The sequence below is a fragment of the Microchirus variegatus genome, assembly GCF_963457635.1.
Source record: "Microchirus variegatus genome assembly, chromosome: 13".
NCBI lineage: Eukaryota > Metazoa > Chordata > Actinopteri > Pleuronectiformes > Soleidae > Microchirus > Microchirus variegatus.
Genome location: NC_139814.1, coordinates 330184 through 353166, shown reverse-complemented (window position 1 = coordinate 353166; position 22983 = coordinate 330184).

Below are 22983 nucleotides of genomic sequence, written 5' to 3'. Positions count from 1 at the left end.
TTTGGACTTGTTTTCTGTTTTTCTATATTTATGTGTACATCACAGTGAGATAAGCTCATTTGGAGATTTTCTATTTTTTTCTCTTGCCACATGATATAAACCTTAAAAAGTGAACTTAACATCTTTACAATGTTACTTCTGGACTCTCAGTGTAAAATTGTGCAATTATTTCATTGTTTGGACTTGTTTTCTGTTTTTCTATGTTAACTTGCGCATTGGATTGAGTTAAGCTCATTTGGAGATTATCTATTTTTTTCTCCTGCCACATGATATAAACCTTAAAAAGTGAACATAACATCTTTACAATGTTACTTCTGGACTATCAGTGTAAAATGTAGCAATCATTTCATTGTTTGGACTTGTTTTCTGTTTTTCTATATTTATGTGTACATCACAGTGAGATAAGCTCTTTTGGAGATTTTCTATTTTTTTCTCTTGCCACATGATATAAACCTTAAAAAGTGAACTTAACATCTTTACAATGTTACTTCTGGACACTCAGTGTAAAATTGTGCAATTATTTCATTGTTTGGACTTGTTTTCTGTTTTTCTATGTTTATGTGTACATTAGAGTGAGATAAGCTCATTTGGAGATTTTCTATTCCTTTCTCCTGCCACATGATATAAACCTTAAAAAGTGAACATAACAGCTTTACAATGTTACTTCTGAACTATCAGTGTAAAATGTAGCAATTATTTCATTGTTTGGACTTGTTTTCTGTTTTTCTATGTTAAATTGCGCATTGGATTGAGTTAAGCTCATTTGGAGATTTTCCATTTTTTTCTCCTGCCACATGATATAAACCTTAAAAAGTGAACTTAACATCTTTACAATGTTACTTCTGGACACTCAGTGTAAAATGTAGCAATTATTTCATTGTTTGGACTTGTTTTCTGTTTTTCTATATTTATGTGTACATCACAGTGAGATAAGCTCATTTGGAGATTTTCTATTTTTTTCTCCTGCCACATGATATAAACCTTAAAAAGTGAACTTAACATCGTTACAATGTTACTTCTGGACTCTCAGTGTAAAATTGTGCAATTATTTCATTGTTTGGACTTGTTTTCTGGTTTTCTATGTTTATGTGTACATTAGAGTGAGATAAGCTCATTTGGAGATTTTCTATTTTTTTCTCCTTCCACATGATATAAACCTTAAAAAGTGAACATAACATCTTTACAATGTTACTTCTGGACACTCAGTGTAAAATTGTGCAATTATTTCATTATTTGGACTTGTTTTCTGTTTTTCTATGTTTATGTGTACATTAGAGTGAGATAAGCTCATTTGGAGATTTTCTATTCCTTTCTCCTGCCACATGATATAAACCTTAAAAAGTGAACATAACATCTTTACAATGTTACTTCTGGACACTCAGTGTAAAATTGTGCAATTATTTCATTGTTTGGACTTGTTTTCTGTTTTTCTATGTTAACTTGCGCATTGGATTGAGTTAAGCTCATTTGGAGATTATCTATTTTTTTCTCCTGCCACATGATATAAACCTTAAAAAGTGATATAACATCTTTACAATGTTACTTCTGGACTATCAGTGTAAAATGTAGCAATTATTTCATTGTTTGGACTTGTTTTCTGTTTTTCTATATTTATGTGTACATCACAGTGAGATAAGCTCATTTGGAGATTTTCTATTTTTTTCTCTTGCCACATGATATAAACCTTAAAAAGTGAACTTAACATCTTTACAATGTTACTTCTGGACTCTCAGTGTAAAATTGTGCAATTATTTCATTGTTTGGACTTGTTTTCTGTTTTTCTATGTTAACTTGCGCATTGGATTGAGTTAAGCTCATTTGGAGATTATCTATTTTTTTCTCCTGCCACATGATATAAACCTTAAAAAGTGAACATAACATCTTTACAATGTTACTTCTGGACTATCAGTGTAAAATGTAGCAATCATTTCATTGTTTGGACTTGTTTTCTGTTTTTCTATATTTATGTGTACATCACAGTGAGATAAGCTCTTTTGGAGATTTTCTATTTTTTTCTCTTGCCACATGATATAAACCTTAAAAAGTGAACTTAACATCTTTACAATGTTACTTCTGGACACTCAGTGTAAAATTGTGCAATTATTTCATTGTTTGGACTTGTTTTCTGTTTTTCTATGTTTATGTGTACATTAGAGTGAGATAAGCTCATTTGGAGATTTTCTATTCCTTTCTCCTGCCACATGATATAAACCTTAAAAAGTGAACATAACAGCTTTACAATGTTACTTCTGAACTATCAGTGTAAAATGTAGCAATTATTTCATTGTTTGGACTTGTTTTCTGTTTTTCTATGTTAAATTGCGCATTGGATTGAGTTAAGCTCATTTGGAGATTTTCCATTTTTTTCTCCTGCCACATGATATAAACCTTTAAAAGTGAACTTAACATCTTTACAATGTTACTTCTGGACACTCAGTGTAAAATGTAGCAATTATTTCATTGTTTGGACTTGTTTTCTGTTTTTCTATATTTATGTGTACATCACAGTGAGATAAGCTCATTTGGAGATTTTCTATTTTTTTCTCTTGCCACATGATATAAACCTTAAAAAGTGAACTTAACATCTTTACAATGTTACTTCTGGACTCTCAGTGTAAAATTGTGCAATTATTTCATTGTTTGGACTTGTTTTCTGTTTTTCTATGTTTATGTGTACATTAGAGTGAGATAAGCTCAATTGGAGATTTTCTATTCCTTTCTCCTGCCACATGATATAAACCTTAAAAAGTGAACATAACAGCTTTACAATGTTACTTCTGAACTATCAGTGTAAAATTGTGCAATTATTTCATTGTTTGGACTTGTTTTCTGTTTTTCTATGTTTATGTGTACATTAGAGTGAGATAAGCTCATTTGGAGATTTTCTATTCCTTTCTCCTGCCACATGATATAAACCTTAAAAAGTGAACATAACATCTTTACAATGTTACTTCTGGACACTCAGTGTAAAATTGTGCAATTATTTCATTGTTTGGACTTGTTTTCTGTTTTTTTATGTTAACTTGCGCATTGGATTGAGTTAAGCTCATTTGGAGATTATCTATTTTTTTCTCCTGCCACATGATATAAACCTTAAAAAGTGAACATAACATCTTTACAATGTTACTTCTGGACTATCAGTGTAAAATTTAGCAATTATTTCATTGTTTGGACTTGTTTTCTGTTTTTCTATATTTATGTGTACATCACAGTGAGATAAGCTCATTTGGAGATTTTCTATTTTTTTCTCCTGCCACATGATATAAACCTTAAAAAGTGAACATAACAGCTTTACAATGTTACTTCTGGACACTCAGTGTAAAATGTAGCAATTATTTCATTGTTTGGACTTGTTTTCTGTTTTTCTATGTTAAATTGCGCATTGGATTGAGTTAAGCTCATTTGGAGATTTTCCATTTTTTTCTCCTGCTGATATAAACCTTAAAAAGTGAACTTAACATCTTTACAATGTTACTTCTGGACTCTCAGTGTAAAATTGTGCAATTATTTCATTGTTTGGACTTGTTTTCTGTTTTTCTATGTTTATGTGTACATTAGAGTGAGATAAGCTCATTTGGAGATTTTCTATTTTTTTCTCCTGCCACATGATATAAACCTTAAAAAGTGAACTTAACATCTTTACAATGTTACTTCTGGACTCTCAGTGTAAAATTGTGCAATTATTTCATTGTTTGGACTTGTTTTCTGTTTTTCTATGTTTATGTGTACATTAGAGTGAGATAAGCTCATTTGGAGATTTTCTATTTTTTTCTCCTGCCACATGATATAAACCTTAAAAAGTGAACATAACAGCTTTACAATGTTACTTCTGAACTATCAGTGTAAAATGTAGCAATTATTTCATTGTTTGGACTTGTTTTCTGTTTTTCTATGTTAACTTGCGCATTCGATTGAGTTAAGCTCATTTGGAGATTTTCCATTTTTTTCTCCTGCCACATGATATAAACCTTAAAAAGTGAACATAACAGCTTTACAATGTTACTTCTGAACTATCAGTGTAAAATGTCGCAATTATTTCATTGTTTGGACTTGTTTTCTGTTTTTCTATGTTTATGTGTACATTAGAGTGAGATAAGCTCATTTGGAGATTTTCTATTTTTTTCTCCTTCCACATGATATAAACCTTAAAAAGTGAACATAACATCTTTACAATGTTACTTCTGGACACTCAGTGTAAAATTGTGCAATTATTTCATTGTTTGGACTTGTTTTCTGTTTTTCTATGTTTATGTGTACATTAGAGTGAGATAAGCTCCTTTGGAGATTTTCTATTCCTTTCTCCTGCCACATGATATAAACCTTAAAAAGTGAACATAACATCTTTACAATGTTACTTCTGGACACTCAGTGTAAAATTGTGCAATTATTTCATTGTTTGGACTTGTTTTCTGTTTTTCTATGTTAACTTGCGCATTGGATTGAGTTAAGCTCATTTGGAGATTATCTATTTTTTTCTCCTGCCACATGATATAAACCTTAAAAAGTGAACATAACATCTTTACAATGTTACTTCTGGACTATCAGTGTAAAATTTAGCAATTATTTCATTGTTTGGACTTGTTTTCTGTTTTTCTATATTTATGTGTACATCACGTGAGATAAGCTCATTTGGAGATTTTCTATTTTTTTCTCCTGCCACATGATATAAACCTTAAAAAGTGAACATAACAGCTTTACAATGTTACTTCTGGACACTCAGTGTAAAATGTAGCAATTATTTCATTGTTTGGACTTGTTTTCTGTTTTTCTATATTTATGTGTACATCACAGTGAGATAAGCTCATTTGGAGATTTTCTATTTTTTTCTCTTGCCACATGATATAAACCTTAAAAAGTGAACTTAACATCTTTACAATGTTACTTCTGGACTCTCAGTGTAAAATTGTGCAATTATTTCATTGTTTGGACTTGTTTTCTGTTTTTCTATGTTTATGTGTACAGCACAGTGAGATAAGCTCATTTGGAGATTTTCTATTTTTTTCTCTTGCCACATGATATAAACCTTAAAAAGTGAACTTAACATCTTTACAATGTTACTTCTGGACACTCAGTGTAAAATTGTGCAATTATTTCATTGTTTGGACTTGTTTTCTGTTTTTCTATGTTTATGTGTACATTAGAGTGAGATAAGCTCATTTGGAGATTTTCTATTCCTTTCTCCTGCCACATGATATAAACCTTAAAAAGTGAACATAACAGCTTTACAATGTTACTTCTGAACTATCAGTGTAAAATGTAGCAATTATTTCATTGTTTGGACTTGTTTTCTGTTTTTCTATGTTAAACTGCGCATTGGATTGAGTTAAGCTCATTTGGAGATTTTCCATTTTTTTCTCCTGCCACATGATATAAACCTTAAAAAGTGAACTTAACATCTTTACAATGTTACTTCTGGACACTCAGTGTAAAATTGTGCAATTATTTCATTGTTTGGACTTGTTTTCTGTTTTTCTATGTTTATGTGTACATTAGAGTGAGATAAGCTCATTTGGAGATTTTCTATTTTTTTCTCCTTCCACATGATATAAACCTTAAAAAGTGAACATAACATCTTTACAATGTTACTTCTGGACACTCATTGTAAAATTGTGCAATTATTTCATTGTTTGGACTTGTTTTCTGTTTTTCTATGTTTATGTGTACATTAGAGTGAGATAAGCTCATTTGGAGATTTTCTATTCCTTTCTCCTGCCACATGATATAAACCTTAAAAAGTGAACATAACATCTTTACAATGTTACTTCTGGACACTCAGTGTAAAATTGTGCAATTATTTCATTGTTTGGACTTGTTTTCTGTTTTTCTATGTTAACTTGCGCATTGGATTGAGTTAAGCTCATTTGGAGATTATCTATTTTTTTCTCCTGCCACATGATATAAACCTTAAAAAGTGATATAACATCTTTACAATGTTACTTCTGGACTATCAGTGTAAAATGTAGCAATTATTTCATTGTTTGGACTTGTTTTCTGTTTTTCTATATTTATGTGTACATCACAGTGAGATAAGCTCATTTGGAGATTTTCTATTTTTTTCTCTTGCCACATGATATAAACCTTAAAAAGTGAACTTAACATCTTTACAATGTTACTTCTGGACTCTCAGTGTAAAATTGTGCAATTATTTCATTGTTTGGACTTGTTTTCTGTTTTTCTATGTTAACTTGCGCATTGGATTGAGTTAAGCTCATTTGGAGATTATCTATTTTTTTCTCCTGCCACATGATATAAACCTTAAAAAGTGAACATAACATCTTTACAATGTTACTTCTGGACTATCAGTGTAAAATGTAGCAATCATTTCATTGTTTGGACTTGTTTTCTGTTTTTCTATATTTATGTGTACATCACAGTGAGATAAGCTCTTTTGGAGATTTTCTATTTTTTTCTCTTGCCACATGATATAAACCTTAAAAAGTGAACTTAACATCTTTACAATGTTACTTCTGGACACTCAGTGTAAAATTGTGCAATTATTTCATTGTTTGGACTTGTTTTCTGTTTTTCTATGTTTATGTGTACATTAGAGTGAGATAAGCTCATTTGGAGATTTTCTATTCCTTTCTCCTGCCACATGATATAAACCTTAAAAAGTGAACATAACATCTTTACAATGTTACTTCTGGACACTCAGTGTAAAATTGTGCAATTATTTCATTGTTTGGACTTGTTTTCTGTTTTTCTATGTTAACTTGCGCATTGGATTGAGTTAAGCTCATTTGGAGATTATCTATTTTTTTCTCCTGCCACATGATATAAACCTTAAAAAGTGAACATAACATCTTTACAATGTTACTTCTGGACTATCAGTGTAAAATTTAGCAATTATTTCATTGTTTGGACTTGTTTTCTGTTTTTCTATATTTATGTGTACATCACGTGAGATAAGCTCATTTGGAGATTTTCTATTTTTTTCTCCTGCCACATGATATAAACCTTAAAAAGTGAACATAACAGCTTTACAATGTTACTTCTGGACACTCAGTGTAAAATGTAGCAATTATTTCATTGTTTGGACTTGTTTTCTGTTTTTCTATATTTATGTGTACATCACAGTGAGATAAGCTCATTTGGAGATTTTCTATTTTTTTCTCTTGCCACATGATATAAACCTTAAAAAGTGAACTTAACATCTTTACAATGTTACTTCTGGACTCTCAGTGTAAAATTGTGCAATTATTTCATTGTTTGGACTTGTTTTCTGTTTTTCTATGTTTATGTGTACAGCACAGTGAGATAAGCTCATTTGGAGATTTTCTATTTTTTTCTCTTGCCACATGATATAAACCTTAAAAAGTGAACTTAACATCTTTACAATGTTACTTCTGGACACTCAGTGTAAAATTGTGCAATTATTTCATTGTTTGGACTTGTTTTCTGTTTTTCTATGTTTATGTGTACATTAGAGTGAGATAAGCTCATTTGGAGATTTTCTATTCCTTTCTCCTGCCACATGATATAAACCTTAAAAAGTGAACATAACAGCTTTACAATGTTACTTCTGAACTATCAGTGTAAAATGTAGCAATTATTTCATTGTTTGGACTTGTTTTCTGTTTTTCTATGTTAAACTGCGCATTGGATTGAGTTAAGCTCATTTGGAGATTTTCCATTTTTTTCTCCTGCCACATGATATAAACCTTAAAAAGTGAACTTAACATCTTTACAATGTTACTTCTGGACACTCAGTGTAAAATTGTGCAATTATTTCATTGTTTGGACTTGTTTTCTGTTTTTCTATGTTTATGTGTACATTAGAGTGAGATAAGCTCATTTGGAGATTTTCTATTTTTTTCTCCTTCCACATGATATAAACCTTAAAAAGTGAACATAACATCTTTACAATGTTACTTCTGGACACTCATTGTAAAATTGTGCAATTATTTCATTGTTTGGACTTGTTTTCTGTTTTTCTATGTTTATGTGTACATTAGAGTGAGATAAGCTCATTTGGAGATTTTCTATTCCTTTCTCCTGCCACATGATATAAACCTTAAAAAGTGAACATAACATCTTTACAATGTTACTTCTGGACACTCAGTGTAAAATTGTGCAATTATTTCATTGTTTGGACTTGTTTTCTGTTTTTCTATGTTAACTTGCGCATTGGATTGAGTTAAGCTCATTTGGAGATTATCTATTTTTTTCTCCTGCCACATGATATAAACCTTAAAAAGTGATATAACATCTTTACAATGTTACTTCTGGACTATCAGTGTAAAATGTAGCAATTATTTCATTGTTTGGACTTGTTTTCTGTTTTTCTATATTTATGTGTACATCACAGTGAGATAAGCTCATTTGGAGATTTTCTATTTTTTTCTCTTGCCACATGATATAAACCTTAAAAAGTGAACTTAACATCTTTACAATGTTACTTCTGGACTCTCAGTGTAAAATTGTGCAATTATTTCATTGTTTGGACTTGTTTTCTGTTTTTCTATGTTAACTTGCGCATTGGATTGAGTTAAGCTCATTTGGAGATTATCTATTTTTTTCTCCTGCCACATGATATAAACCTTAAAAAGTGAACATAACATCTTTACAATGTTACTTCTGGACTATCAGTGTAAAATGTAGCAATCATTTCATTGTTTGGACTTGTTTTCTGTTTTTCTATATTTATGTGTACATCACAGTGAGATAAGCTCTTTTGGAGATTTTCTATTTTTTTCTCTTGCCACATGATATAAACCTTAAAAAGTGAACTTAACATCTTTACAATGTTACTTCTGGACACTCAGTGTAAAATTGTGCAATTATTTCATTGTTTGGACTTGTTTTCTGTTTTTCTATGTTTATGTGTACATTAGAGTGAGATAAGCTCATTTGGAGATTTTCTATTCCTTTCTCCTGCCACATGATATAAACCTTAAAAAGTGAACATAACAGCTTTACAATGTTACTTCTGAACTATCAGTGTAAAATGTAGCAATTATTTCATTGTTTGGACTTGTTTTCTGTTTTTCTATGTTAAATTGCGCATTGGATTGAGTTAAGCTCATTTGGAGATTTTCCATTTTTTTCTCCTGCCACATGATATAAACCTTAAAAAGTGAACTTAACATCTTTACAATGTTACTTCTGGACACTCAGTGTAAAATGTAGCAATTATTTCATTGTTTGGACTTGTTTTCTGTTTTTCTATATTTATGTGTACATCACAGTGAGATAAGCTCATTTGGAGATTTTCTATTTTTTTCTCCTGCCACATGATATAAACCTTAAAAAGTGAACTTAACATCTTTACAATGTTACTTCTGGACTCTCAGTGTAAAATTGTGCAATTATTTCATTGTTTGGACTTGTTTTCTGTTTTTCTATGTTTATGTGTACATTAGAGTGAGATAAGCTCATTTGGAGATTTTCTATTTTTTTCTCCTTCCACATGATATAAACCTTAAAAAGTGAACATAACATCTTTACAATGTTACTTCTGGACTCTCAGTGTAAAATTGTGCAATTCTTTCATTGTTTGGACTTGTTTTCTGTTTTTCTATGTTTATGTGTACATTAGAGTGAGATAAGCTCATTTGGAGATTTTCTATTCCTTTCTCCTGCCACATGATATAAACCTTAAAAAGTGAACATAACATCTTTACAATGTTACTTCTGGACACTCAGTGTAAAATTGTGCAATTATTTCATTGTTTGGACTTGTTTTCTGTTTTTCTATGTTAACTTGCGCATTGGATTGAGTTAAGCTCATTTGGAGATTATCTATTTTTTTCTCCTGCCACATGATATAAACCTTAAAAAGTGATATAACATCTTTACAATGTTACTTCTGGACTATCAGTGTAAAATGTAGCAATTATTTCATTGTTTGGACTTGTTTTCTGTTTTTCTATATTTATGTGTACATCACAGTGAGATAAGCTCATTTGGAGATTTTCTATTTTTTTCTCTTGCCACATGATATAAACCTTAAAAAGTGAACTTAACATCTTTACAATGTTACTTCTGGACTCTCAGTGTAAAATTGTGCAATTATTTCATTGTTTGGACTTGTTTTCTGTTTTTCTATGTTAACTTGCGCATTGGATTGAGTTAAGCTCATTTGGAGATTATCTATTTTTTTCTCCTGCCACATGATATAAACCTTAAAAAGTGAACATAACATCTTTACAATGTTACTTCTGGACTATCAGTGTAAAATGTAGCAATCATTTCATTGTTTGGACTTGTTTTCTGTTTTTCTATGTTAAATTGCGCATTGGATTGAGTTAAGCTCATTTGGAGATTTTCCATTTTTTTCTCCTGCTGATATAAACCTTAAAAAGTGAACTTAACAGCTTTACAATGTTACTTCTGGACACTCAGTGTAAAATGTAGCAATTATTTCATTGTTTGGACTTGTTTTCTGTTTTTCTATGTTAAATTGCGCATTGGATTGAGTTAAGCTCATTTGGAGATTTTCCATTTTTTTCTCCTGCTGATATAAACCTTAAAAAGTGAACTTAACATCTTTACAATGTTACTTCTGGACTCTCAGTGTAAAATTGTGCAATTATTTCATTGTTTGGACTTGTTTTCTGTTTTTCTATGTTTATGTGTACATTAGAGTGAGATAAGCTCATTTGGAGATTTTCTATTTTTTTCTCCTGCCACATGATATAAACCTTAAAAAGTGAACATAACAGCTTTACAATGTTACTTCTGAACTATCAGTGTAAAATGTAGCAATTATTTCATTGTTTGGACTTGTTTTCTGTTTTTCTATGTTAACTTGCGCATTCGATTGAGTTAAGCTCATTTGGAGATTTTCCATTTTTTTCTCCTGCCACATGATATAAACCTTAAAAAGTGAACATAACAGCTTTACAATGTTACTTCTGAACTATCAGTGTAAAATGTCGCAATTATTTCATTGTTTGGACTTGTTTTCTGTTTTTCTATGTTTATGTGTACATTAGAGTGAGATAAGCTCATTTGGAGATTTTCTATTTTTTTCTCCTTCCACATGATATAAACCTTAAAAAGTGAACATAACATCTTTACAATGTTACTTCTGGACACTCAGTGTAAAATTGTGCAATTATTTCATTGTTTGGACTTGTTTTCTGTTTTTCTATGTTTATGTGTACATTAGAGTGAGATAAGCTCCTTTGGAGATTTTCTATTCCTTTCTCCTGCCACATGATATAAACCTTAAAAAGTGAACATAACATCTTTACAATGTTACTTCTGGACACTCAGTGTAAAATTGTGCAATTATTTCATTGTTTGGACTTGTTTTCTGTTTTTCTATGTTAACTTGCGCATTGGATTGAGTTAAGCTCATTTGGAGATTATCTATTTTTTTCTCCTGCCACATGATATAAACCTTAAAAAGTGAACATAACATCTTTACAATGTTACTTCTGGACTATCAGTGTAAAATTTAGCAATTATTTCATTGTTTGGACTTGTTTTCTGTTTTTCTATATTTATGTGTACATCACGTGAGATAAGCTCATTTGGAGATTTTCTATTTTTTTCTCCTGCCACATGTTATAAACCTTAAAAAGTGAACATAACAGCTTTACAATGTTACTTCTGGACACTCAGTGTAAAATGTAGCAATTATTTCATTGTTTGGACTTGTTTTCTGTTTTTCTATATTTATGTGTACATCACAGTGAGAGAAGCTCATTTGGAGATTTTCCATTTTTTTCTCTTGCCACATGATATAAACCTTAAAAAGTGAACTTAACATCTTTACAATGTTACTTCTGGACTCTCAGTGTAAAATTGTGCAATTATTTCATTGTTTGGACTTGTTTTCTGTTTTTCTATGTTTATGTGTACATCACAGTGAGATAAGCTCATTTGGAGATTTTCTATTTTTTTCTCTTGCCACATGATATAAACCTTAAAAAGTGAACTTAACATCTTTACAATGTTACTTCTGGACACTCAGTGTAAAATTGTGCAATTATTTCATTGTTTGGACTTGTTTTCTGTTTTTCTATGTTTATGTGTACATTAGAGTGAGATAAGCTCATTTGGAGATTTTCTATTCCTTTCTCCTGCCACATGATATAAACCTTAAAAAGTGAACATAACAGCTTTACAATGTTACTTCTGAACTATCAGTGTATTATGTAGCAATTATTTCATTGTTTGGACTTGTTTTCTGTTTTTCTATGTTAAACTGCGCATTGGATTGAGTTAAGCTCATTTGGAGATTTTCCATTTTTTTCTCCTGCCACATGATATAAACCTTAAAAAGTGAACTTAGCATCTTTACAATGTTACTTCTGGACTCTCAGTGTAAAATTGTGCAATTATTTTATTGTTTGGACTTGTTTTCTGTTTTTCTATGTTTATGTGTACATCACAGTGAGATAAGCTCATTTGGAGATTTTCTATTTTTTTCTCTTGCCACATGATATAAACCTTAAAAAGTGAACTTAACATCTTTACAATGTTACTTCTGGACACTCAGTGTAAAATTGTGCAATTATTTCATTGTTTGGACTTGTTTTCTGTTTTTCTATGTTTATGTGTACATTAGAGTGAGATAAGCTCATTTGGAGATTTTCTATTCCTTTCTCCTGCCACATGATATAAACCTTAAAAAGTGAACATAACAGCTTTACAATGTTACTTCTGAACTATCAGTGTAAAATGTAGCAATTATTTCATTGTTTGGAGTTGTTTTCTGTTTTTCTATGTTAAATTGCGCATTGGATTGAGTTAAGCTCATTTGGAGATTTTCCATTTTTTTCTCCTGCCACATGATATAAACCTTAAAAAGTGAACTTAACATCTTTACAATGTTACTTCTGGACACTCAGTGTAAAATGTAGCAATTATTTCATTGTTTGGACTTGTTTTCTGTTTTTCTATGTTTATGTGTACATTAGAGTGAGATAAGCTCATTTGGAGATTTTCTATTCCTTTCTCCTGCCACATGATATAAACCTTAAAAAGTGAACATAACATCTTTACAATGTTACTTCTGGACACTCAGTGTAAAATTTTGCAATTATTTCATTGTTTGGACTTGTTTTCTGTTTTTCTATGTTTATGTGTACATTAGAGTGAGATAAGCTCATTTGGAGATTTTCTATTTTTTTCTGCTTCCACATGATATAAACCTTAAAAAGTGAACATAACATCTTTACAATGTTACTTCTGGACACTCAGTGTAAAATTGTGCAATTATTTCATTGTTTGGACTTGTTTTCTGTTTTTCTATGTTTATGTGTACATTAGAGTGAGATAAGCTCATTTGGAGATTTTCTATTCCTTTCTCCTGCCACATGATATAAACCTTAAAAAGTGAACATAACATCTTTACAATGTTACTTCTGGACACTCAGTGTAAAATTGTGCAATTATTTCATTGTTTGGACTTGTTTTCTGTTTTTCTATGTTAACTTGCGCATTGGATTGAGTTAAGCTCATTTGGAGATTATCTATTTTTTTCTCCTGCCACATGATATAAACCTTAAAAAGTGATATAACATCTTTACAATGTTACTTCTGGACTATCAGTGTAAAATGTAGCAATTATTTCATTGTTTGGACTTGTTTTCTGTTTTTCTATATTTATGTGTACATCACAGTGAGATAAGCTCATTTGGAGATTTTCTATTTTTTTCTCTTGCCACATGATATAAACCTTAAAAAGTGAACTTAACATCTTTACAATGTTACTTCTGGACTCTCAGTGTAAAATTGTGCAATTATTTCATTGTTTGGACTTGTTTTCTGTTTTTCTATGTTAACTTGCGCATTGGATTGAGTTAAGCTCATTTGGAGATTATCTATTTTTTTCTCCTGCCACATGATATAAACCTTAAAAAGTGAACATAACATCTTTACAATGTTACTTCTGGACTATCAGTGTAAAATGTAGCAATCATTTCATTGTTTGGACTTGTTTTCTGTTTTTCTATATTTATGTGTACATCACAGTGAGATAAGCTCTTTTGGAGATTTTCTATTTTTTTCTCTTGCCACATGATATAAACCTTAAAAAGTGAACTTAACATCTTTACAATGTTACTTCTGGACACTCAGTGTAAAATTGTGCAATTATTTCATTGTTTGGACTTGTTTTCTGTTTTTCTATGTTTATGTGTACATTAGAGTGAGATAAGCTCATTTGGAGATTTTCTATTCCTTTCTCCTGCCACATGATATAAACCTTAAAAAGTGAACATAACAGCTTTACAATGTTACTTCTGAACTATCAGTGTAAAATGTAGCAATTATTTCATTGTTTGGACTTGTTTTCTGTTTTTCTATGTTAAATTGCGCATTGGATTGAGTTAAGCTCATTTGGAGATTTTCCATTTTTTTCTCCTGCCACATGATATAAACCTTAAAAAGTGAACTTAACATCTTTACAATGTTACTTCTGGACACTCAGTGTAAAATGTAGCAATTATTTCATTGTTTGGACTTGTTTTCTGTTTTTCTATATTTATGTGTACATCACAGTGAGATAAGCTCATTTGGAGATTTTCTATTTTTTTCTCCTGCCACATGATATAAACCTTAAAAAGTGAACTTAACATCTTTACAATGTTACTTCTGGACTCTCAGTGTAAAATTGTGCAATCATTTCATTGTTTGGACTTGTTTTCTGTTTTTCTATGTTTATGTGTACATTAGAGTGAGATAAGCTCATTTGGAGATTTTCTATTTTTTTCTCCTTCCACATGATATAAACCTTAAAAAGTGAACATAACATCTTTACAATGTTACTTCTGGACACTCAGTGTAAAATTGTGCAATTATTTCATTGTTTGGACTTGTTTTCTGTTTTTCTATGTTTATGTGTACATTAGAGTGAGATAAGCTCATTTGGAGATTTTCTATTCCTTTCTCCTGCCACATGATATAAACCTTAAAAAGTGAACATAACATCTTTACAATGTTACTTCTGGACACTCAGTGTAAAATTGTGCAATTATTTCATTGTTTGGACTTGTTTTCTGTTTTTCTATGTTAACTTGCGCATTGGATTGAGTTAAGCTCATTTGGAGATTATCTATTTTTTTCTCCTGCCACATGATATAAACCTTAAAAAGTGATATAACATCTTTACAATGTTACTTCTGGACTATCAGTGTAAAATGTAGCAATTATTTCATTGTTTGGACTTGTTTTCTGTTTTTCTATATTTATGTGTACATCACAGTGAGATAAGCTCATTTGGAGATTTTCTATTTTTTTCTCTTGCCACATGATATAAACCTTAAAAAGTGAACTTAACATCTTTACAATGTTACTTCTGGACTCTCAGTGTAAAATTGTGCAATTATTTCATTGTTTGGACTTGTTTTCTGTTTTTCTATGTTAACTTGCGCATTGGATTGAGTTAAGCTCATTTGGAGATTTTCCATTTTTTTCTCCTGCCACATGATATAAACCTTAAAAAGTGAACTTAACATCTTTACAATGTTACTTCTGGACACTCAGTGTAAAATGTAGCAATTATTTCATTGTTTGGACTTGTTTTCTGTTTTTCTATATTTATGTGTACATCACAGTGAGATAAGCTCATTTGGAGATTTTCTATTTTTTTCTCTTGCCACATGATATAAACCTTAAAAAGTGAACTTAACATCTTTACAATGTTACTTCTGGACACTCAGTGTAAAATTGTGCAATTATTTCATTGTTTGGACTTGTTTTCTGTTTTTCTATGTTTATGTGTACATTAGAGTGAGATAAGCTCATTTGGAGATTTTCTATTCCTTTCTCCTGCCACATGATATAAACCTTAAAAAGTGAACATAACAGCTTTACAATGTTACTTCTGAACTATCAGTGTAAAATGTAGCAATTATTTCATTGTTTGGACTTGTTTTCTGTTTTTCTATGTTAAATTGCGCATTGGATTGAGTTAAGCTCATTTGGAGATTTTCCATTTTTTTCTCCTGCCACATGATATAAACCTTAAAAAGTGAACTTAACATCTTTACAATGTTACTTCTGGACACTCAGTGTAAAATGTAGCAATTATTTCATTGTTTGGACTTGTTTTCTGTTTTTCTATATTTATGTGTACATCACAGTGAGATAAGCTCATTTGGAGATTTTCTATTTTTTTCTCCTGCCACATGATATAAACCTTAAAAAGTGAACTTAACATCTTTACAATGTTACTTCTGGACTCTCAGTGTAAAATTGTGCAATCATTTCATTGTTTGGACTTGTTTTCTGTTTTTCTATGTTTATGTGTACATTAGAGTGAGATAAGCTCATTTGGAGATTTTCTATTTTTTTCTCCTTCCACATGATATAAACCTTAAAAAGTGAACATAACATCTTTACAATGTTACTTCTGGACACTCAGTGTAAAATTGTGCAATTATTTCATTGTTTGGACTTGTTTTCTGTTTTTCTATGTTTATGTGTACATTAGAGTGAGATAAGCTCATTTGGAGATTTTCTATTCCTTTCTCCTGCCACATGATATAAACCTTAAAAAGTGAACATAACATCTTTACAATGTTACTTCTGGACACTCAGTGTAAAATTGTGCAATTATTTCATTGTTTGGACTTGTTTTCTGTTTTTCTATGTTAACTTGCGCATTGGATTGAGTTAAGCTCATTTGGAGATTATCTATTTTTTTCTCCTGCCACATGATATAAACCTTAAAAAGTGATATAACATCTTTACAATGTTACTTCTGGACTATCAGTGTAAAATGTAGCAATTATTTCATTGTTTGGACTTGTTTTCTGTTTTTCTATATTTATGTGTACATCACAGTGAGATAAGCTCATTTGGAGATTTTCTATTTTTTTCTCTTGCCACATGATATAAACCTTAAAAAGTGAACTTAACATCTTTACAATGTTACTTCTGGACTCTCAGTGTAAAATTGTGCAATTATTTCATTGTTTGGACTTGTTTTCTGTTTTTCTATGTTAACTTGCGCATTGGATTGAGTTAAGCTCATTTGGAGATTTTCCATTTTTTTCTCCTGCCACATGATATAAACCTTAAAAAGTGAACTTAACATCTTTACAATGTTACTTCTGGACACTCAGTGTAAAATGTAGCAATTATTTCATTGTTTGGACTTGTTTTCTGTTTTTCTATATTTATGTGTACATCACAGTGAGATAAGCTCATTTGGAGATTTTCTATTTTTTTCTCTTGCCACATGATATAAACCTTAAAAAGTGAACTTAACATCTTTACAATGTTACTTCTGGACACTCAGTGTAAAATTGTGCAATTATTTCATTGTTTGGACTTGTTTTCTGTTTTTCTATGTTTATGTGTACATTAGAGTGAGATAAGCTCATTTGGAGATTTTCTATTCCTTTCTCCTGCCACATGATATAAACCTTAAAAAGTGAACATAACAGCTTTACAATGTTACTTCTGAACTATCAGTGTAAAATGTAGCAATTATTTCATTGTTTGGACTTGTTTTCTGTTTTTCTATGTTAAATTGCGCATTGGATTGAGTTAAGCTCATTTGGAGATTTTCCATTTTTTTCTCCTGCCACATGATATAAACCTTAAAAAGTGAACTTAACATCTTTACAATGTTACTTCTGGACACTCAGTGTAAAATGTAGCAATTATTTCATTGTTTGGACTTGTTTTCTGTTTTTCTATATTTATGTGTACATCACAGTGAGATAAGCTCATTTGGAGATTTTCTATTTTTTTCTCTTGCCACATGATATAAACCTTAAAAAGTGAACTTAACATCTTTACAATGTTACTTCTGGACTCTCAGTGTAAAATTGTGCAATTATTTCATTGTTTGGACTTGTTTTCTGTTTTTCTATGTTTATGTGTACATTAGAGTGAGATAAGCTCATTTGGAGATTTTCTATTTTTTTCTCCTTCCACATGATATAAACCTTAAAAAGTGAACATAACATCTTTACAATGTTACTTCTGGACACTCAGTGTAAAATTGTGCAATTATTTCATTGTTTGGACTTGTTTTCTGTTTTTCTATGTTTATGTGTACATTAGAGTGAGATAAGCTCATTTGGAGATTTTCTATTCCTTTCTCCTGCCACATGATATAAACCTTAAAAAGTGAACATAACATCTTTACAATGTTACTTCTGGACACTCAGTGTAAAATTGTGCAATTATTTCATTGTGTGGACTTGTTTTCTGTTTTTCTATGTTAACTTGCGCATTGGATTGAGTTAAGCTCATTTGGAGATTATCTATTTTTTTCTCCTGCCACATGATATAAACCTTAAAAAGTGATATAACATCTTTACAATGTTACTTCTGGACTATCAGTGTAAAATTGTGCAATTATTTCATTGTTTGGACTTGTTTTCTGTTTTTCTATGTTTATGTGTACATCACAGTGAGATAAGCTCATTTGGAGATTTTCTATTTTTTTCTCTTGCCACATGATATAAACCTTAAAAAGTGAACTTAACATCTTTACAATGTTACTTCTGGACTCTCAGTGTAAAATTGTGCAATTATTTCATTGTTTGGACTTGTTTTCTGTTTTTCTATGTTAACTTGCGCATTGGATTGAGTTAAGCTCATTTGGAGATTATCTATTTTTTTCTCCTGCCACATGATATAAACCTTAAAAAGTGAACATAACATCTTTACAATGTTACTTCTGGACTATCAGTGTAAAATGTAGCAATCATTTCATTGTTTGGACTTGTTTTCTGTTTTTCTATATTTATGTGTACATCACAGTGAGATAAGCTCTTTTGGAGATTTTCTATTTTTTTCTCTTGCCACATGATATAAACCTTAAAAAGTGAACTTAACATCTTTACAATGTTACTTCTGGACACTCAGTGTAAAATTGTGCAATTATTTCATTGTTTGGACTTGTTTTCTGTTTTTCTATGTTAACTTGCGCATTGGATTGAGTTAAGCTCATTTGGAGATTTTCCATTTTTTTCTCCTGCCACATGATATAAACCTTAAAAAGTGAACTTAACATCTTTACAATGTTACTTCTGGACTCTCAGTGTAAAATTGTGCAATTATTTCATTGTTTGGACTTGTTTTCTGTTTTTCTATGTTTATGTGTACATTAGAGTGAGATAAGCTCATTTGGAGATTTTCCATTTTTTTCTCTTGCCACATGATATAAACCTTAAAAAGTGAACATAACATCTTTACAATGTTACTTCTGGACTCTCAGTGTAAAATTTTGCAATTATTTCATTGTTTGGACTTGTTTTCTGTTTTTCTATGTTAACTTGCGTATTGGAGTGAGTTAAGCTCATTTGGAGATTTTCTATTTTTTTCTCCTTCCACATGATATAAACCTTAAAAAGTGAACATAACATCTTTACAATGTTACTTCTGGACACTCAGTGTAAAATTGTGCAATTATTTCATTGTTTGGACTTGTTTTCTGTTTTTCTATGTTAATGTGTACATTAGAGTGAGATAAGCTCATTTGGAGATTTTCTATTCCTTTCTCCTGCCACATGATATAAACCTTAAAAAGTGAACATAACATCTTTACAATGTTACTTCTGGACACTCAGTGTAAAATTGTGCAATTATTTCATTGTTTGGACTTGTTTTCTGTTTTTCTATGTTAACTTGCGCATTGGATTGAGTTAAGCTCATTTGGAGATTATCTATTTTTTTCTCCTGCCACATGATATAAACCTTAAAAAGTGAACATAACATCTTTACAATGTTACTTCTGGACTATCAGTGTAAAATGTAGCAATTATTTCATTGTTTGGACTTGTTTTCTGTTTTTCTATATTTATGTGTACATCACAGTGAGATAAGCTCATTTGGAGATTTTCTATTTTTTTCTCTTGCCACATGATATAAACCTTAAAAAGTGAACTTAACATCTTTACAATGTTACTTCTGGACTCTCAGTGTAAAATTGTGCAATTATTTTATTGTTTGGACTTGTTTTCTGTTTTTCTATGTTTATGTGTACATCACAGTGAGATAAGCTCATTTGGAGATTTTCTATTTTTTTCTCTTGCCACATGATATAAACCTTAAAAAGTGAACTTAACATCTTTACAATGTTACTTCTGGACACTCAGTGTAAAATTGTGCAATTATTTCATTGTTTGGACTTGTTTTCTGTTTTTCTATGTTTATGTGTACATTAGAGTGAGATAAGCTCATTTGGAGATTTTCTATTCCTTTCTCCTGCCACATGATATAAACCTTAAAAAGTGAACATAACAGCTTTACAATGTTACTTCTGAACTATCAGTGTAAAATGTAGCAATTATTTCATTGTTTGGAGTTGTTTTCTGTTTTTCTATGTTAAATTGCGCATTGGATTGAGTTAAGCTCATTTGGAGATTTTCCATTTTTTTCTCCTGCCACATGATATAAACCTTAAAAAGTGAACTTAACATCTTTACAATGTTACTTCTGGACACTCAGTGTAAAATGTAGCAATTATTTCATTGTTTGGACTTGTTTTCTGTTTTTCTATATTTATGTGTACATCACAGTGAGATAAGCTCATTTGGAGATTTTCTATTTTTTTCTCCTGCCACATGATATAAACCTTAAAAAGTGAACTTAACATCTTTACAATGTTACTTCTGGACTCTCAGTGTAAAATTGTGCAATTATTTCATTGTTTGGACTTGTTTTCTGTTTTTCTATGTTTATGTGTACATTAGAGTGAGATAAGCTCATTTGGAGATTTTCTATTTTTTTCTCCTTCCACATGATATAAACCTTAAAAAGTGAACATAACATCTTTACAATGTTACTTCTGGACACTCAGTGTAAAATTGTGCAATTATTTCATTGTTTGGACTTGTTTTCTGTTTTTCTATGTTTATGTGTACATTAGAGTGAGATAAGCTCATTTGGAGATTTTCTATTCCTTTCTCCTGCCACATGATATAAACCTTAAAAAGTGAACATAACATCTTTACAATGTTACTTCTGGACACTCAGTGTAAAATTGTGCAATTATTTCATTGTTTGGACTTGTTTTCTGTTTTTCTATGTTAACTTGCGCATTGGATTGAGTTAAGCTCATTTGGAGATTATCTATTTTTTTCTCCTGCCACATGATATAAACCTTAAAAAGTGATATAACATCTTTACAATGTTACTTCTGGACTATCAGTGTAAAATGTAGCAATTATTTCATTGTTTGGACTTGTTTTCTGTTTTTCTATATTTATGTGTACATCACAGTGAGATAAGCTCATTTGGAGATTTTCTATTCCTTTCTCCTGCCACATGATATAAACCTTAAAAAGTGAACATAACAGCTTTACAATGTTACTTCTGAACTATCAGTGTAAAATGTAGCAATTATTTCATTGTTTGGACTTGTTTTCTGTTTTTCTATGTTAAATTGCGCATTGGATTGAGTTAAGCTCATTTGGAGATTTTCCATTTTTTTCTCCTGCCACATGATATAAACCTTAAAAAGTGAACTTAACATCTTTACAATGTTACTTCTGGACACTCAGTGTAAAATGTAGCAATTATTTCATTGTTTGGACTTGTTTTCTGTTTTTCTATATTTATGTGTACATCACAGTGAGATAAGCTCATTTGGAGATTTTCTATTTTTTTCTCTTTCCACATGATATAAACCTTAAAAAGTGAACTTAACATCTTTACAATGTTACTTCTGGACTCTCAGTGTAAAATTGTGCAATTATTTCATTGTTTGGACTTGTTTTCTGTTTTTCTATATTTATGTGTACATCACAGTGAGATAAGCTCATTTGGAGATTTTCTATTTTTTTCTCTTGCCACATGATATAAACCTTGAAAAGTGAACTTAACATCTTTACAATGTTACTTCTGGACTCTCAGTGTAAAATTGTGCAATTATTTCATTGTTTGGACTTGTTTTCTGTTTTTCTATGTTTATGTGTACATTAGAGTGAGATAAGCTCATTTGGAGATTTTCTACTTTTTTTCTCCTTCCACATGATATAAACCTTAAAAAGTGAACATAACATCTTTACAATGTTACTTCTGGACACTCAGTGTAAAATTGTGCAATTATTTCATTGTTTGGACTTGTTTTCTGTTTTTCTATGTTTATGTGTACATTAGAGTGAGATAAGCTCATTTGGAGATTTTCTATTCCTTTCTCCTGCCACATGATATAAACCTTAAAAAGTGAACATAACAGCTTTACAATGTTACTTCTGAACTATCAGTGTAAAATGTAGCAATTATTTCATTGTTTGGACTTGTTTTCTGTTTTTCTATGTTAAATTGCGCATTGGATTGAGTTAAGCTCATTTGGAGATTTTCCATTTTTTTCTCCTGCCACATGATATAAACCTTAAAAAGTGAACTTAACATCTTTACAATGTTACTTCTGGACTCTCAGTGTAAAATTGTGCAATTATTTCATTGTTTGGACTTGTTTTCTGTTTTTCTATGTTTATGTGTACATCACAGTGAGATAAGCTCATTTGGAGATTTTCTATTTTTTTCTCCTGCCACATGATATAAACCTTAAAAAGTGAACATAACAGCTTTACAATGTTACTTCTGAACTATCAGTGTAAAATGTAGCAATTATTTCATTGTTTGGACTTGTTTTCTGTTTTTCTATGTTAACTTGCGCATTCGATTGAGTTAAGCTCATTTGGAGATTTTCCATTTTTTTCTCCTGCCACATGATATAAACCTTAAAAAGTGAACATAACATCTTTACAATGTTACTTCTGGACTATCAGTGTAAAATGTAGCAATTATTTCATTGTTTGGACTTGTTTTCTGTTTTTCTATATTTATGTGTACATCACAGTGAGATAAGCTCATTTGGAGATTTTCTATTTTTTTCTCTTGCCACATGATATAAACCTTAAAAAGTGAACTTAACATCTTTACAATGTTACTTCTGGACTCTCAGTGTAAAATAGTGCAATTATTTTATTGTTTGGACTTGTTTTCTGTTTTTCTATGTTAACTTGCGCATTGGATTGAGTTAAGCTCATTTGGAGATTATCTATTTTTTTCTCCTGCCACATGATATAAACCTTAAAAAGTGATATAACATCTTTA